At 46.5% G+C, this 8438-nt stretch overlaps 1 long non-coding RNA gene across 1 annotated transcript; it reads right to left on the bottom strand.

The window, feature by feature from the left end:
• Nucleotides 1–2323: 2323 nt before the first annotated feature.
• On the bottom strand, nucleotides 2324–6938 carry LOC126998621 (uncharacterized). Its single transcript, XR_007752949.1, has 3 exons — nucleotides 6031–6938; nucleotides 5773–5910; nucleotides 2324–4132 (listed from the first exon to the last, which is right to left on the bottom strand). It is a non-coding gene; the product is annotated as an uncharacterized LOC126998621 (long non-coding RNA).
• Nucleotides 6939–8438: the final 1500 nt, after the last annotated feature.

The following is an 8438-nucleotide window of genomic DNA, read 5'->3' as shown; positions in this document are numbered from 1 at the left end:
GCTGAGGGCAGGAAGGACAGACGAAGAAACAACAGCAACGGAGTCATTTACACTCCTGTCAGACCGTCGACGTGTTTTGTTGCCATGCTCGTTTATTTTAATTGTTTGACGAGCCTGGCATGCACTTACGAGGCACCTTTTTGTACCTATGACAGTTAACAGCAATATCTTCAACACAAAAAGGTTTAGGGGTCAATACACTTCCTTGTTTACTAGCTATTGTGATGGCTAAGAATTTAAAGATTTGGAGGTGTTTTTGTAACGGCCCTGACGAGCATTAATGATGACTCTTATGTACCCTTACGAGAGTAAAAGCAATATTTTCAACGCCGAGAAGGACTCAAGTGGTAAATATTTTCTTGTGTACGAAGGGAGGTGTAGCAATGCCAGGGGTTTAATGTCTTGGCAGATCAGTTTGCCGGGTCTGACAGGCAGCTTCGATTCATCTTTTGTACCTAAACGACATCAGTCACTATTTTCAGCACAAAAAAAAGTTGAGGTGAATAAACTTTCGGTGTTACTTTAGCGTGCGGTCTGCCTCCACTACAAAAACTTTATACTGCAGGATTATATAAATATACTGAATAATGTAGAATGATTATTTATTATCATTTACACTTAATCGTCTTCAAAAACGTTAAATAGTACATTGATGGTCATTAGAGTGTAATGCATTGGTGCTTCATAACTGATACAAATAATTTACATTTGAATTCTTAAACGATACACACATCCCATGTCGTTTAGGAATGCCACAAACAAGTCTGCGGCGTCTGTTCTCAGCACTTTCCAACAAGCGTGGTCGCGGTGTGTCTGCACAAACTCGCTACCAACGTCTCACTTTGTTTTTTTTTTTGCTTTTTTAGAATCTTTGTTTTGAAAGGTACTGAGGAAAAGATGATTTTTGTAAAAACAGACTTGCCTGTGGCATTCCTAAATGATATACTAAGCGTCTCGTTAAAATATTTAAATACAAATTGTTTGTATAAGTAATGCAGCACCAATGAATGACATCATGATGATGACCATTACCGAAGTATTTAACAATTTTGGAGATGATTAAGTGTGCCATTAAAAATAAATCATGGTTCTCTCTCTCTCTCTCTCTCTCTCTCTCTCTCTCTCTCTCTCTCTCTCTTCCAAGAAGCTGATGTAATGTTGAAGATCTTGTGGCATAGTGATGGTTTGTTTATGACTCGGACAAGCAGTTATGTTACTTTTTGTACCTACGACAGCTGAAAGCGATGTTTTCAGCTCTAAGAGAATATGAGGTGAATAACCTTTTTTTTTTTTTGTCGTGGTGATGGGACGGGAGAGAGGAAGGTTACGAAGTTAGTGATGTCGAGAGTTTGGCGTGGCGATGAGTGCACATGTCCCGACGAGGCGAGGGACAGGGTAGGTCCTTCGCCGGGCGAGGTCATTGGCCTTGCCTCAGCTCCCTCTCCCGGCAAGTGCTCCGGCGTGTTATTACCAAAAGGGGGAACGCTCGGGCTGCCGCACCTTGCCACCAGAGCGTATTGCTGTTGTCCTTGAGGCAGGCGTCTATTTTATGGCCCTATCAGATTGCTCGAGGCTCGGGCGAACTGCCAGCCACACTATTCTTCTTTAGTTGTCTGTTCACATTCCAAGTGTGTTCGAAAGTGGCTCTGTAGCGGCGATCACACTGGCGCCACACAAGCAAGAAATATCCGACGGTGCTCGCACAGTCATCCCTAAACACGATTCGACAAGTAAAAAGAAAGCATGTTATATGTCTGCAACAATTCCCCCATTTGTTATAAGCGTAGTTTTCCTTCTTATAGTGAAAAGGTTCAGAGCTAACTAATACGGCGGTCAGAGTATACCTTGCTAGTAAGTAAAATAGTTCCTCCTTCGTGACAGTAGAGTCTTTCCAGGAACTCATTTCTATGCGTAACCGACTTCTGCATAACAATAAGGAGAGACACTTTGTCGCCCAAGGAATTTTCACCCGTCCCATGCGTGCCACAGGGGAGACGAGGGGGGGAGGGGGAGCGGCATGTACATGAAGTGGACCTTATGTAACCGTGTCCTGAAGGGGTGAGGGGGAGGGGCGGGTCGTGACAGGGCATTATCGTGTCTCGGCGCAAAGGTGACCAGCGGGAGGCCGAGCAGCAGGTGGCCAAGGGAAGACAAGGGTTACGTGTCTTGAGCGATGAGAGAGAGAGAGAGAGAGAGAGAGAGAGAGAGAGAGAGAGAGAGAGAGAGAGAGAGAGAGAGAGAGAGGGGAGGGAGGGAGCGTCATCGTCACCAGTCGCCACCCTCGTGAATGACGGGTGCTCTCGACTCTGTGTTATGCCGCCGAGTGTCGCAGTGTTGCCAGATGAGAAAATTCGTCACTAGGGATGGAGGAAACATGATAATGAGGATGATAATAATGATAATTAACCGCTTCGTGCACCTGTCTTCCCAAGGCGGTGGGGTCGCCTCCTTCCAGACAGTGTTTAGAGAGGGTGCCAGCATCTCACTTTTTTTTACCTTATTGGTGTGTGTGTTAAAAGGATACAGACCAAAGGCTTCATTAAAAAAAGGGATTAATACTTTCTCGCAGTCATGTAGTTCCTTGTTATTGAGGGCAAAGGTAAAATAATACAAATAGATTGAATATTTTGTTCATGTAAGTCAGTCCTCAGCCCTGGATATACTGAGTTATACTAAGAAATCTGTCGAGGGACATCGCCAACACTTGTTCATAGTCAATCTGGAACAATTCAAATACGTGTCCTTAATACACCCTAAGCCTAAGTAATCCAGAATGAGCGCGTGCGTCCAGTCTCGTGATGTCTGTGAACAGAGCAGTCATCATGGGTTCTCTGTGTCCACCATTATGCGGCCAAGATCCGGTATACGGGGCCCGGTTTTACTTCTTCGTGTCCTGTCCAGCCTTGACCGTCTCCCATCTATCCTCCACGTGCATGCCGCCCACCCACAATGTTCCTTTCCCTTGCAGAATACTCCTACACAAACGTTTTTCATTGTCAGTATATCCGAGTTCACTGCGCCGTTTCAGCCCGCGTATAGTGTTCAGGCTCATCCGTCACCGCGGCCGTGTCCACTACTCCTTCATCTACTGTTCTCCAGCCCAAAACCTGTCATCTAAGTCCTACTGAAATATTTCCCTTGACGTTACGAGTCACTGACCTCGTTGCGGCGGGCCCTGGCGATGAGCCCAGGCAGAGGGAACCTGTATTATCTCTGTCAGTCGAGTTAAGCAAGTCACACTGTGATTCCTTTGAGTGGTTTTATGTTATTAATGAGCAACTGGTTAGCCACAGCTCTGGTTATAAGGCCAGCGGAGAGAGGAACCGGCCATCCCACTTCATATGTCGTTGACCTTGCACGTGGTGACGCTGTGCTCACTTTTTTAACCTTTGTCTGTTGGGTTATAAGCCATGAAGATAAAAGTTCAATAAATATGTCCTTGAACCGCAAAACAAAATAAGAAAATCAAAGAGAAATGCACTTTTTTGCCACTTTAAAAATCTCAATTCTTATTCTGAGTTGTAAAAAAAACTTTCGATTTCGCTTACTTACTAAATCATTCATAACATTGTCATAGTTTTTTTTTTCTAGAGTGGAGATTATTCGTAATTTATTCTGCTGTCTTTTTTCTCATCACACTCCCTTCCTAAAGTTTAATTTCCTTAGAACTAACCCCATTAAAATGCATTTGATTTCTATCACAAAATTATTTCATTTACGTATGACCACGAGGAGTTGCTAGTTCATTGCCATACGTGAAAATTACTGATTTCGGCAGATACACAAACTGATTATATTGTAAATTTTATTCCCAAATCAAACGAAATAAAACTGAGGTAACATTCATGCCTAACATTTCATAATTATACAAAGTTGCGTCACCAGTACATTTTTTTTGTTTTTGTTTGGTGTGTTTAAATGCATTAAAAGAGTAATCCACATAAAATCAATCGAATAGCCATTGTGTAAACTGCAAGTGGGAATAGTCGTACCAAGAAAGAAGCGTCGAACAATTATCCTGAAGAAGAGTGGCGTGAGTGGGCGGCCTCGAGACTCAGCTCTTGGAGTATAGGTTGAGGAGGTCGTTGGGGGCCCGCAGGGCGTGAGGGAGGCCGAGGTCATTACCTGGAGACTGTGGGAGAAACATAAGGCGCGTCAGTCGATGGAGGAGGAGAGGAGTACGAAAAGGAGAAGGATGAAGTGGAGAAGGAAGAGGAGGAGGAGGAGGAGGAGGAGGAGGAATAGTGAGAGGGTCAAATCTTAGTGGTTCCATAAAGTCTTCGGAATGAACGTGAGGGTTTTCGACAACATAAAGACAAGACATCACACGCACGCATAATACATTCCCACTCACTCACACCCATTCACCCCCCCCCCCCCCCCCACACACACACACACTCAAAGATCATTCCCAAAAATACACCAGGAAGACTCGGGAGACGGAGGGTGGGAGGTAGAAGTGAGTAGGTGTCTTGGTAGGGAGGGCGGTGCAAAGGGGTGTGGATGCTGGCTGATCATTTGTCTCCCCGCAGTCAATACTTTTAAATGTCAAGCGTCGTGGAGGTGGAAAGGAAGAGAGAGACCAGGGCCCGTATCCTCAAATCTTTCCGCGCGCAAGCACACACATTTGACAAGGCTTTCGTAGGCGTTTTGCGCATTCCCAGGAGCAGTTTAATGACCCTGGTGGTAGTGTGACCCTTCTTCTGCATCATGAGTGTGAAAATAGCCTCATAAAAGCCCGATTGATCTCCTTTTCGGGCTTTGGAAATAGTTCATATGGGAGGTGAAGGAGTTTGAGAATAGCGTGGGAGGGAGAGGGGGAGGAGAGAGGGAAGTGGTAGGTGAGGTCTCCCGAAGAGCGTCAGGGCATCATGGGAAGACTTTTTATTGCAGGCTTGATCTACGGGTGCTGCTGCTCAGTATTTACCCTGTCAGCGCGGGTGTCACGTCCCCAGTGGTTAAACGTCACGAGCATGCCTGTCGTAGCGTGAAAGGTCGAGTTGGACGCTGATCTTTTAGTTTGTGATTTCTCTCTCTCTCTCTCTCTCTCTCTCTCTCTCTCTCTCTCTCTCTCTCTCTCTCAGTGACGTCAGTCTACTAAAAATTCAAATTGTCCTTTTCTCGGTGAATTTACGACTTCGGCTATTTACAGAATTGCGTGTGCGTTCGTGCGTGCGTGCGTACGTGCGTTCGTGTGTGTGTGTGTGTGTGTGTGTGTGTGTGTGTGTGTGTGTGTGTAGCCTTTCATCTCAGGAAGTGACATTAATTCGGGCTAGAAAGATCAGTCAGTAGTTCTAGTAAGGTCAGGGTTAGTGAGGCTTCGTGGCGCCTGAAGGTTAAGCCACGCATGCATTCGTAAAGGTTCACTTCCCTCTGGCCCGAAAAACGAAAGGCGGTGAACAGAACACTTACGTCCTGCATCACGGTAAAAAGATGAAGTTCGGAGTGTCTTCCGTAGGTTGTATAGCAGCTGTGGTAGACTGATCAGACGTATGTAGCCTATTCGAAAAGTTAATGAGTGCTTGGATGCAGCTTACATTAGAAGCGAACAGAACACTCTTGTCCTGTTATCTAGATACGGAAGAGGAAATTCACAATACTTATATTCGCGTGGACATTTAAATAGAGGAACAGATAGAGTAAAATAAAGAGAAGGTGGAGACACTAAAACAGACTAAAACATATGAGAACGATGACGGAAGTAGGTGACACACACACACACACACACACACACACACACACACACACACACACACACACACACACACACACCTGCAGGCCTGATAGGTGTGTGCTGGTGCGGCGTTGTTGAGCCCATCCGAATTTAGGCTCAAACACCATATTGCTCTCCAAGTGACTGACGGCTACTAGGTGAAATCTGCTGCTCCGCGTCGCCCCCCACCACACGTCCTGCGATAGAGACATGAGACAGCGGAAGGGACAGAATGAGAGCGTTTTATTCACTATCTAATTCACAGTATCATCAACTAATCACTATATCCCATCATCACCATCACCTGTATAGCTTACCTGGTGCTTCGAAGGTTTGGGGCTGAAGGTAAACTCCGCCGACTCAGAAGAAGAGTCAGGAGGAGGAGGAGGGAGAGGTTGAAGAGGAGGATGGGGTGACGATTGTGAAGCTGAAATCCGTTGTGCTGGAGGAGTTGAAAGAAGAGGAGGAAGAGGCATAGGGGAACTACGAGGATGTGGAGGTGGTAAGGGAATGGTTTGAGGGTGAAGAAGAGGCTGAGGAAGTGAAGAAGGACGACGAGGAGGAGGAGGAGGAGGAAGAGGAGGAATTGATGATGGATGAAGAGGAACGGCAGAAAAAGGAGCAGGCGGGGGAGGGTTAGGTTGAGGAGAGGTCGGTGGAAGAGAAGGATGACTAGAAGGAGGAGGAGGAGGAAGAGGTAAAGGAGATTGAGGAGGAAGAGGAGAAGGGAGAGGAGGAGGAGGAGGAGGCCAAATGAAGGCGTCCCATTGATTTGGTGCAGGAAAAGCCATCTGTGGATCTGCCATATGATGCACTTGATTATGGTGGAGGTTCTGACCACTAATAGTTCCTTGATCTTGGTGTGGGAGGTGGAAGAGGGGCATGGGGCACTCACCACCACCATCAATACCCCCAACACCAAAACCCTGTACCGGTGCCTCTCCAACTGGCCTTTCAGTTGGTAGAAGTACACGGGAGGGCGTTGGAAGGCGATCTCCTTCAGTGCGATGTATCTTTGTCAGTTGGTGTCGATGGTATGGATTGAAGAGAAGGTCGTTGTTGTTGTTGTTGTGGGCTTCGGTTGATCCCCAGAGATTACCTATGCCCTGGCACGTCCCTTTTCCTATCACTCCATTCCTGCCTCTTCCTTCACACTCCAACGCCTGATGTTCTTCCACCCCGCCGCCCTCCACGCCCAGTTGAGATAACCACTGACTCACATTCTCTCGCTGCAGGACGCTACTTGGACGAGAGAGGGAGAGATTTTCGTCCATTCGTGCACCTTCATTCACCATCCTATGGACACCCTCATCATCGCCCATCGCGTCTGCACCTCGAGACACACTCCCTCTACCCAACACACCGACACCAGCACCACCACTCTGCCCCAGTATCTTCCATAGTCTGCCAGATGCAAGGTAAGGGATCGTGTTTTCGTCTCCTAACAGATGTTTAAACCCATAGTTGTCCTGAGAGTGGTGTGGTGGAGGCCCAAACTGTTGCTGCAAAATTAGACCAACATATTATTACAAATTATCCAACAGGCGGACGAAACTGCAACATGTTTCGGGTGGTTTTATAATCAGATCGTTAATGGACTTTTGATCACTTTATGTATTTACTATCTTTTGGGTAAATGAAGGAACTAATATAAACTTGTGATGCTGAAGGTGTGTGATATTAGATTACTAGCTGTGGCAGTGATAGTTGCTGCGATATGATATTAGGGAGTGTTGGTGCTGTTCTGCTGGCTATTGATATCAGGCGTGAGGGCATGAGGGTTGTAGTGAGAATATTGACGAATGTGCTTGATGATGTATGGCCAGACTGGGGTGGAGGGGACAAGTGGAGGATTTTAAACGTACCTGTTGCTGTATGGGCGTGTTAGTAGGGCATGAGGGCGTGGTACCTGAGGCCTCACTCTCCCCCAACAGCTGCCCAGGGCGTTTTCCAGGGTCACCGTACATCTGACGGTGGCTTTTGCGGATCAGGGAGATTAGGTAGTGCTCCTTAGACTCCCCTGCAGAACAGAGGATGCAGTTTTTGTTGTTGTTGGAAAGAGACTATACAATATGAAAAAATACTCTCACTCTGTGTGTGTGTGTGTGTGTGTGTGTGTGTGTGTGTGTGTGTGTGTGTGTATGTTACCTGCTTCTTCAGTGTGCTGCTTCTGCTCGCTCTGCTCGCCGCCCCTCCTCTTGGTGGTGGTGGTGTTGGAACTTCCGTTGTGAGAGCGGGAGGGCGTTAGGTCGTCTGGATGGACCAGCCCTCGGATCTCGAGTCTGGAGGAGAAAGATATATAAATTGATAATGGATGGGTAAATACGTAGGTAGGTAGGTATGTAGGTAAATGAATAGATAGATAGGTAGGTAAGAAGTGAATCAACAGATATATAGATAAAGGTTACACACACACACACACACACACACACACACACACACTTCACAAAATAGCCTACCGCGTGGCATTTATATTTACATACATCCAAGTATATAATTATAATATCCTCTTACCTTCTCGGCTTTTTCTTCCTCTTCGCATCCTCCTCCTCCTCCTCTTCCTCTTCATCCTCTTCCACAATCCCGTTGAGGCCGAGGTGAAACTGTTCCCCGGTGAAGTTTCTGAGTGGCCGCCTCCCCTGCTGTAATGGAGAATGTGGTGGTGGTGATGGTGATGGTGGTGGTGATGGTAGTGGTAGCAGGAGTAGGGGTTAATGTTGTAGCG

This window comes from Eriocheir sinensis, chromosome 14, assembly GCF_024679095.1.
Source record: "Eriocheir sinensis breed Jianghai 21 chromosome 14, ASM2467909v1, whole genome shotgun sequence".
NCBI classification, from domain to species: domain Eukaryota; kingdom Metazoa; phylum Arthropoda; class Malacostraca; order Decapoda; family Varunidae; genus Eriocheir; species Eriocheir sinensis.
The sequence above is the reverse complement of the archived record's forward strand: the minus strand, read 5'-3'. Positions and strand labels throughout refer to the sequence as shown.